General features: G+C 51.4%; 1 long non-coding RNA gene across 1 annotated transcript; it reads left to right on the top strand.

Annotated features, from left to right (window-relative positions):
* The first annotated feature begins 202 nt into the window (after positions 1 to 202).
* Positions 203 to 7,944, top strand: LOC110596814. Its single transcript, XR_002482733.1, has 3 exons — positions 203 to 377; positions 6,921 to 7,052; positions 7,348 to 7,944. It is a non-coding gene; the product is annotated as an uncharacterized LOC110596814 (long non-coding RNA).
* Positions 7,945 to 9,392: the final 1,448 nt, after the last annotated feature.

A 9,392-nucleotide genomic window follows, 5' to 3' on the forward strand; every position in this document is an offset into this window, starting at 1 on the left:
GCCATTATACCGAGGACTCCAGGGACAGGGACCTCGGGGAGATGACCGTTCTGAGGGGCTATACGTCTTCCCGCTTCTACCCTTCAGTCTTCAGGTCATCTGGTGAAGGGTGGCCCGTCCACTGTGCTTCCCAGGGTGCTGCAGCAACCAGGCTGTGGCTTTCACGAGCACCCGCTGGACGTGCAGCCACCATGGGTGGGAGCAGTGTGCAGAAAGCGGCTGAAACTGCTGTACTGCCCAACTCCACACATGGCTCGAGCCAAAAACCCCCAGCCCAGAGTGACTCGGAGGTTTCTGCAGACCCAGTACCAACCTGCTTCCCCGATCCTGGCTGGGCCTTCCCAGGAGAGACAGAGGGCCCGGTCCCCGTCGGCCAGGTAAGAGCATGCTTCGCCAAGGTGTCTGTGAGTTGGAGGGGGTGAGGGAATGAGAAACACATGGGAGAAAAGGGACCAAAAAGGAAAGAAGCTCTAGAAGCCCCGAGGAAGAACGTCTGGAACATTTCCCTGCCTCTTCCTGCATGCCTGCTGTCCCAGAGGCCGGTCTGGACAGGACGGCAGGAGGGCAGGAGAGGCAGGGAGATGACGGAGGCCATGGTGGCCACAGGGAGGAAGGGGAGGAGAGGCTGGGCCTGGAGTCAGGCTGCTTGGACTTGAATCCCGGCTCTGCCACGTGCCGGTGTGATTCCTGAAGCTGCGGTTAGCATAATCTCTCTCTGACTAAGCTTTCTAGCCTCTCAAGGGGAGAGTCATGGTGCCTCCCCAGTGGGTTGATGAGAGGATCCGGCGAGGCTAATGAATGGAAAGCACTGGCACTCAGTAAATGCTCGCTGTGCTTGGTCTTCTTAGTAGACCTGGCCAGTGACTTCTTCCATTTCCTTCACAGCAGGATGCCAGCCATCAGCCCGGTCCCGTGAGCATCCCACTGAGGTGACGATTGGCCCTAATGGTTTCAGTCTTCGTCTCTATTAAGTTTTATGAGCCGTATGCCATAAGAGCACATTCATTTTTTTCCCCTTTCCATTCGATTTTTAAAAATATGGTCAGAGCAAAACTAGATAGAGTACTCCAGCAGTTGCACAGGCTGGCACTGGGGAGCGAAGCTGCCGTTGCTGCTGACCTGGGAGCGCCAGGGCGGGGAGGAAGGCCACCCCTCCCGACCGTCTAATCCTGCAGACGGGGACGCAGCCCTGTCGGACTCAGTGTGCAGAGGGGGTCCGGGGAGTCAGCAGGCAAGGAAGCCACGTGGGCGTGCCGTGGAAATCATGACGTCCTGCGTCCCTCAGCCCTCGGCTGGGCTGCTACCCCTTGACGGCTGTTCTGAGAGAAACTTGCTGCAGACCAGCATGTCCTTAGGTTTTGACAGCTGTTGCTGAGCAGCCTGAGCCCCCCGACGGCAGTGTCCCCTGCTCTCTGAGGCCGTGTGTAATCCCAACGATAAACCCAGCCTGGAAGAGGCACCGCTTGCACATGAGATGCCTGTGGCTGGTGACTCGATATCGGTCTTTAAGAAGGGCACACTGCGGCACCAGAATGCCCCATTTCCCTTGGGCGGCCCCCTCCTGCATGTCCACAGGCACTTCAAACTTAACTCACTGTATTAGTTTCCTACGGCTACTGTAAGGAATGACTGCAAATTTAGCAGCTTAAAACAACAGAGATTAATTGCCTTTGAGTCTGGAGGTGAGAAATCGAAGGGCATCTAACAGGACTAAAACCAAGGCAGGGCTGTGTTGCCTTCTGAAGGCTCCGGGGGGAATTTGTTTCCTTGCCTTGAATTTGGGACCAAAAATGCAGATGTGACTCTTTAGCTGGCTTTGCACAGATGGAGAAACATCCTCCCTATGACTTTCTAGTATTTTCTCTCACACAGCTACATCTCTCAAGCATCGCTTCGGCATACATTTGACAGATGCTGGGTAGGAAATAGTTGGTTTGTGGTTTTTAGCTTTAAGACAGGTACCAGCATTGCATATGGCTGATGGAAGAGAAAGTCAAATGTTTCAGAAGCAAATATAAAAATGGATAGTTTCCCATAAAACTCAGAAAGACCGACTGCTGTTTGCACTCCGACTTGTCATGGGCTGAGACTGTACCAGACCCAACTTGCCGGGACCAAAATCCATTTTGAATTTTGAATCTGCTCAGGTACCAGTAGGGATGTAGAACTCTGTGATGTCTAAAACGTCATCGACCACAACTGAGATTGTCAGATTGGCTTGGCTCATTTATTTGTCTGAGGTTTTGCTGGCTTAAAAAATGCGGAAAAACCACGCATGCATGCAATCACCCGGAACGCCCACACTTCTTCCTCCCACTCCGATGCATTCCCCTGTGTCCCTTCTCCATCCTGGGTCCTCCTGGGTCGCTCTGAGCCAGACCACAAAGCCAGGAGGGCTGTGCATCGACTGTGGTTGTGCATCTGGTTCTCTGAAACCAGACAGCCACTGTGAAGTGGATTTTCGATACACTTGACTTCCCTTCTTGTCACTTCATTTCAGTGTAAGGGATGGGAATGAGGGCAGGCTCACACACAGCTGTTGCTGGTGTGGCAGCCTTGAGTACCGTCGATGCGAGCCCACGCCAAGTTAGAAGTCCCCTGTGTCTCCAGCCGCATGGTTCACCGGTCCAGGTCACCTGCTCAGTGCCCCTTTCCAGTGGCCCCTCCTCTAAATCATGGCCCTTCATCCCCAGAGCTGACCAGTTGCTGCTGAAAACCAAGTGTTTCCATTTCAGAATGAAGAAAGTAGAGAGGTCAGTTATTAATCAGTCTAATAATTATTTATGCAAAACATGGCAAATTTCTTCTTGTAAAGATTTTTGTAGAGGAGACCCACAAGCACACAATTTATTGGTGGAGAAATGTTTTGACCAATATTATAATACCTGGAGTTTATGAGCCACATTTATTTTATTGAGCATGAAAAATTTTTCACTGATTGCCCTAAGCCGTCTAAATCTCCTCTTGAGCAAGTTGTGATGTAAGTGAATAAATAAATACATTATCTCTTCTAGCCTCACATTGTGGCATGTACAGGACTGGTTGCTATTACCCTTACTTACTAGAGAGAGACACAAAAAGACTAATTTGCTAAGGGACATTGCCCGAGGTGGTCCTTGAGATATTTTATTTTATTTTATTTTTGAGTTGTAGTCTCACTCTGTCACCCAGACTGGAGTGCAGTGGCACACTCCCGGCCATCACAGCCTCGACCGGCTGGACTCCAGTGATCCTTCTGCCACAGCCTTCCAAGTAGCTACAGGTGCACGCTACCACACCCAGCTAATTTTTGATTTATTGTAGAGATGAGGTCTCAACAAGTTGCCCGGGCGGATCTCAAACCCGCGGGCTCAGGTAATCCACTTGCCTTGACCTCCCAGAGTGCTGGGATGACAGGCTGAGCCACCGAGCCCAGCCTCCTTGTGGATATTTTAAACCTCCATTTTCCTTCTCCCTTCCTGCTGGCATACAGAGAAGACACAGATAGAGGGGCCCTTAAAAGCCCCAGTGAGGATGAGCTAGTTTGGCTATAACGAGCTGCCCCAACCCAGAGGGCAGAAGCAGCAACTATCGTTCACCCTCGTGATCTGGAGGGTTGACCAGGCTCAGCGGGGCAGTTCCTCTGCCCCACGAAGACGTGTGTGGGTGAGGTGGCGTGCCGCTGGGGGCTCGACCGAGGCGGGTCATCCACAGGGCCCTGCAGCTGCTCTCCGCCTGGGTCTCCGTGCTTGTGCCATCTCATCTTCAACTGTCCTGCTCGAGTTTCTTCACAGCACAGAGACTAGACAGACGTCACAGAGGAGCGCGCCGAGAGAGATGCCCCTGAGTGCGAGGGCTCAGCAAGCCCCTGTTGTGCCTGCTTGTCAATGTCCACGGGTCAGAGTAAGACCCAAGGTCAGGCCCAGAGACCTTGTGTATGCGGGTCAGGGAAGGAGATGCACAAGTTCAGGAGCATCGGGAGGTGTGTTTGCCGGGGGCCGCCAAGTGGAGCCACTGGCACGGGAGGCAGCAGCTGCAGGGGCCGGGGTGGTCTGTTGCTGCCGTCTGTTCTGGGTGGAGGGGGCAGAGCACACGTATTGCTGGGCAGGCGGAGAGCACAGCTGGGCCCGCAGCCAAGGGTTCTGGTGGCAGACCTGTCGTCTGTCACCTATGCTCTGAGTCACGGTCTGACTGCTCCAAGGGTGAGACGATGTGATGTCTAAATTCTCCACTGGGGAGGATGTATGCTCACAGTGAGGGAGAGCTGGCACCTTGTTGAGGACACGGAGGCCGCTGGCTGAGCCAGAGGCTGATGCTTAGATGGAAGACCCATGCTGTTTCCGGCAAAAGGACAGAATTCAGCCTGCATTTGGACCAGCGGAACAACACAGAACACGTAGTCTAGGAAGCCCCGTTGAAAGCCTTGCATTAAACTTGTTGATTCCTGACACGATCATCAGTGGTAGTGTTCCACACAGAACTGGAACCTCTCTCTGCCATCCGTTACGAAGCCATTTCCCAAAGCAGTGGGACTGATTTACAGTATACAGTTGTATCGATGATGGCCATCCTGACTGGAGTTAGGTAGTATCTCAGTGTGGTTTTAATTTGCATTTCTTTGCTGATTCATGAGGCTGAGCACTTTTTCATGTATCTGTTGGCTGCTCATGTGTCTTCTTTTAAGAAGGGTCTGTTCACATATTCTGCCCACTTTTTAATGGGGCTGTTTGTTCTTTTCCTTTTGGCACGTTTGAGTTCCTTGACTGGATAAAAAAATGTGGTCTGTATGCATGATGGAATATTACGCAGCCATAAAGAAAGACAAAATCATGAACTTCACAGCAACTTGGGTGGGTTTAGAGTCTGTAATACTCAGTGGTCTATCACAGAAACAAAGAACCGAGTGCCACCTGTTCTCACTCATAAGCGGCCCCTGAATAATTGTCATAATACTGTAAGAGAGCGGTTGGCAATGGCGGGGCACTGCCGGGGTGAGTGGGTGGGCACACTTCATCAATAAGGGTCCCTACCTCAAACCAGGCAATGTGGGGACCAACGGGAGGTCCTAACTTTACCTGTACAGTGACAATTTGTATACCTAACCCTGAATTGTACCCCACATCTGTAAAATAAAATAAAGAAATGCAGTTTTCGCCTTCGGGAGGCTGAGGTGAGTGGATGGCCTGAGCCCGCGGGTTCGAGACCTGCCTGGGCAGCGAGACCTCATCTCTACAATAAATCAAAAAATCAGCCGGGCGTGGTAGGGCGCGCCTGTAATTCCGGCTACTCGGAAGGCTGAGGCGGAAGGATCGCCGGAGCCCAGCAGGCGAGGCTGCGGTGGCCGGGAGCGGCCGCTGTTCTCCAGTCTGGGTGACAGAGTGAAACTCCAACTCGAAAAAAAAAAAAAAAAAAAAGAAACGCGATTTTTTTCCCCACTCTGCCCCCTCCCTCCCAAAAGCCGTGTTCACGGAGAGTGGTTCCCCGGGATACTATGTGACATTGTCTGATTTTGACTGTCACTGTTCTTCTGACACACCCTGTCTGTCCACACACAGAAGACCTCAGCTCGCTTTTCTCCTGCGTGCACTTTGTCACACACCCACTCTTGGGACATCATGGAGAGTGACATCTCCAGAGCAGCACATGCTGGCCGTGCTTTAGGACAGGCGGCACGGCAGAGTCGAGAGGAGGTCTTGGTCCTGCCCTTGCCACTTGCCAGTTCTACATGTTTGCGGGATGAGTTGAATTTCTTTGGCCTTCTTGCCAACCTGCCTGGGAGCCGAAGTCATGCAATGCCTACTATCCCTTTTCTCCTTGATTTTAAGATAATCAAAATCCTTTTTACCCTTGACTACCACAGGCTTAGGACTTTTTATTTCAAGTAAAATTATATTGATGTTAAGAAATTGGTAGCTCTCACCCAACTCCCAGTAGGAAAAAATTGCATCTTGGGACTGTTGGGCTGGGCGTGGGTCTGGAGGCCTGGCCTGGGCTGCCCGTGCACCAGTCGGAGGCCTGTGGCAGCGTCCACACAGGAACTGGAGAGGAGAGGCAGCTCTGGTGCTTCAGAGCTGAAGGCAGTGTAAGTAGAGGGCATTCCGGGAGGACAGAACACCTCTCCCTTTCTGATGCGCATGCAGTTCGATGGACAGAGCTTGCTAATAAACACCTGGTCAGTATGAAAAAGAAGAAAAAGAAAAAAGAGAAGGAAAGAGAATTCAGGTAGTACAAAATAGAGAAAGTAAGGAACCTGGTTAAGTAAGTTTAGGCCATGAGAGTTTATTGGCTGTCTCTATCAAGGAAATAATGTATTATGTAGCTGCACATGCCAATGCCGTCATCAGCGAGTGTGCAGCGTCTTTGCCCTTGAGGACATCCATCAACTCGTGTGAAGGTCATCTAGAGGGAAATGTGCTTCCCCTGGAGCTGAGGTTCTTACTGAGACTTCCCAAGTTAAGGAATCCCTCTTGGGGAGCTAGAGTTCTCTCTTGTTGGTTCTACTAACTTTTTAACAGTTAAGCACGTCCTTCAACCACAACTACACCACAGTTTAAACAATGCCATGACTGTGGTAAAGACATGTCAGTCCTCGAGATCCTGTTAATTAGGCATTTCTGTCTTGCCAGGCCTCCAAAGAGCTTGACACTACGATGTGTGGCAGACATCGAAACGTGATTCGTGTGCACGTGGCTTTTGTGGTTGGTGAATAAGAATGAGTCATGGGAATTGCAGCTCAGGAAGAAGTTGCATGTGGAAGCCGCCCTTAACAACCAATCATTTTAATACTTTTAGATCATAACATTAATATATTCCTGTTATTAAAGAACGCTGGGAAAATTGAAAAGCTGGAAAGTGGGAGAAGAAACAATTATAGTCCCACTACCCAACGGCAGACAGAGCAATATTTTGTGTTTTTAAAAAATTAAATTTATTTTTTATAGATGGGGTCTTACTTGGTTGCCTCGGCGGGACTGCAGTGGCTCTTCAAAGGCAAGTCCGCAGTGACTGCAGCTTGGAGCCCCGGAGCTCAAGTGGTCCTCCTGCCTCAGCTTCCTGAGTCGCTAGGATTACAGGTGCATGCCACCCTACTGGGCACATTTCAGTGTTTTTATTCTGGTTCTTTCTTTTGTGCAATTGTGCTTCCTCCTCACTGTCTTCCTCCGCTTGCCTACCTGTTGTTAGGCACATTCTGCACGAATTAACCCAGACAGAGCTGGGTCAGTCTGTTCTGCCCTTTATGATTTTGATCAGATTCGCTTAAATTCCCCGTCCTACATCCTATAGGAAATGTGCAATTTCTGGCTTGGACTTCTCACTTTTGCTGAAGTGTCCATTTTGGTTTTTTGTCTTGTGAATGTTCTTGAATAGTTGTTGCTAGTTTGATTCCAAGGAAGGACCAGACACCCTCGCCTCCGTGCTCTCGCCTGTGAACATCTGTTCCGCCCTTCCTCTTCAGAGCAGGAACAATGTGGTTTTGGAAACTGATTCCAGCTCCAGCCTAAGCCAGTCACGATAATTCCACTCCTCTGCCAGGAATTATTTAGAAAGCCAGGTTTAATGCCAGGCGTGGCATTTCCCTGTGACAGTTCTTGCTTCGGGGTGAGTACATACACTAAATTACTCCAGTCAGACTGAAGGGGGATTTTAATTCCACAGTTAAATGAAAGACTCTCTCCCCCTTGTCCTGAAAGCTGTCCCAGTTAACAGCCTCTGTAAGAATAAAGCCCTCAGGTAGAGGAGGCAGGCAGAGAAAACTGCCAGGCCTCCCTTCTGAGTCTCCACTCCAAGAGCAGCAAAATCCCTTCGCGTTCAAGCCCTCTTGAGACAAACTTCTTACGTCTTGCTGCCAAAGTATATTAACTTTTCCCTAATCTTTCCCTTCTTGACTCTGATCTCAACAATTCACACAAATTAGCTAGGTGCTAGAAATTTCCTTAAGCTAGGGGGTTGAAGTCTCAGAACCATAAAGCATATAATGTAACATTAAATATTGGATATAACACTTTTCCTTCGTAGTTTCTGTTCATATTTTAAAGTTGTTTCCTAAGAAATGAAGTCGTATGATGGTTTTAAGCAGAATTTTGCTTCGAAGGACCATCGTGGGTATTTCAGGAACGTGCTCCGAATGTGTCTGCAGAAGCCTTGTGGGGATCTGGCCTTTGGGCTGGGGGAGGTGACTCGTACCTGTTCCCGACCTCCTGTGTTTCTTCGGCACAAGCCACAGCCCCGACCTGGTGCCAGCTGCAGCATGTGGCATCCCCACTCCCCACTGGGGCTGCTCTTCCAGGCAGGGGACGTCTTTTCTCCCATCTGTGGATGGGGACGCACAGAGACAGACCGAGGGACAGCTAGCGAGTCTGTGAGGGAGAAGTGGAGCAACAGTGGAGGACCGTTGGCCTTGGAGGAGCCGGGGAGCCAAAGGGGAACCTGCGAGGAGGCGGGAGAGGGCGTGGATGAGGCAAGGGGGACCCAGGCCAAGAGTGGGGGGATGAAAGCGCTGGGGCCAAGGAAGACAGAAAGACCCGGTGCCAGGGGGGCAGGGAGAGACACAGAGCAGGGGAGGGGCGAGGGAGCCCGAGGCAGCGGCAAGGGAGAGCACGGGCGCCAGAGCTGGGCTTCGAGGAGAAGCAGAGGAGATCGGGCACATCAGAGGCTGGGGAGAGAGAATGACAGAAAGTGAAGCCGGCTACCACAGAGCAGGGGCCAGACACCTTGGAGGAGGAGGAGAAGAGAGGTGAGACGTGCAAAGACGAACCGGCAAACGGAGTGATGGAGGGTGGAGAAATGCAGACCTGAAAGGAGAAAAAGGAGGGAGGCATGCCAGGAAGCACGCCTGGACTCCGCAAGGCTGGCAGGGGAGGCCTCGGTCCAGGTCCTCAGGGCTGTGGAGTTCATCTTTTCGAAGGGCGCCAAGTAGACGCTATTTGACCTCGGACGCTGACGTGTGTGTGCCATCCAGCCTGGGGGTGTCGGGACGGGAAGGACCCTACACTGAGCTGCTCTCTCACCCCAGCTACTCAAGATGGGGCTTCGGCTGTGTCTCCCTGGCCTGGAGAGGAGCTGCTCGCGGATGCTGAGTGGAGATGACTCCAGGAAGCCTTTTGGGGAAGCGGGGGAAGGGACTTGCTCAGTCTTGCCGCTTGCCCTGCCAGGGGTCTCCCAGAATTTCCCACTTAAACTGCGCCACAGCCTGAGAGAAAAGGTACCCCTGGGCCTGCTTGAGAGATCAGAGAACAGAGGCTTTAAAGACTTAATCCCCAGTGACCCAGATTACAAGTGGGAGAGTGAGATTCTGAAAGAAGATTGATTTGCTCTATAATGTATGCCTTTTCCTCTAGAAGACGGCAGGAGATCGGTCACTTGCCAGAGGGGGCAAATCAAATGTGCAGCTGACACGAAAGAACCTCAAAACA

This window comes from Carlito syrichta, unplaced genomic scaffold (genome assembly GCF_000164805.1).
Source record: "Carlito syrichta isolate Samal-C Ts95f unplaced genomic scaffold, Tarsius_syrichta-2.0.1 Scaffold314340, whole genome shotgun sequence".
Classification (NCBI taxonomy): domain Eukaryota; kingdom Metazoa; phylum Chordata; class Mammalia; order Primates; family Tarsiidae; genus Carlito; species Carlito syrichta.